Consider the following 580-nt stretch of genomic DNA (forward strand, 5'->3'; position numbering starts at 1 on the left):
CAATCAAAAAGGAACGCATAGCTGAATGTCACATGTGATGCCTCTTCCTCCTCAGCCACTGCTGTTCATCAAAGGGGAATTCAATAAATGGATTTGGTCTTTTACCTTTTCAATTCTCCCGAGTGGCGCAGCGGTCTAAGGCACCGCATCTCAGTGCTAGAGGCGTCACTACAGACACCCTGGTTCGATTCCAGGCTGTATTACAACTTGACCGTGATTGAGAGTCCCATAGGGCAGTACAAAATGTTCCCAGCGTTGGCCGGTGCAGGCCGTCATTGTTAGTAAGAATTTGTTCTTAACTGACTTGCCTAGTTAAATAAAGGTTAATTTAAAACAACTGTAGACATCTGTGGTAATGACTCTGATGTCAATGGGCAATAACTGTTTGATGTTAATTAAAGCAGCAGTTTCTATATCAGGATTTTCTATGTTGCAAATTCATCAATTCCAGCAGGGCTTGCAAATTTGACCAATCCACACACTATTTATTGCATTAAAGACACCCTCCAGTCTCCTTTTCACCTCATTTAACACATACTTAACAAAAGGCACATGTCAATAGGTGGTCCTCTATTATTCC

The sequence above is a fragment of the Salvelinus alpinus genome, chromosome 3 (genome assembly GCF_045679555.1).
Source record: "Salvelinus alpinus chromosome 3, SLU_Salpinus.1, whole genome shotgun sequence".
Lineage (NCBI taxonomy): Eukaryota > Metazoa > Chordata > Actinopteri > Salmoniformes > Salmonidae > Salvelinus > Salvelinus alpinus.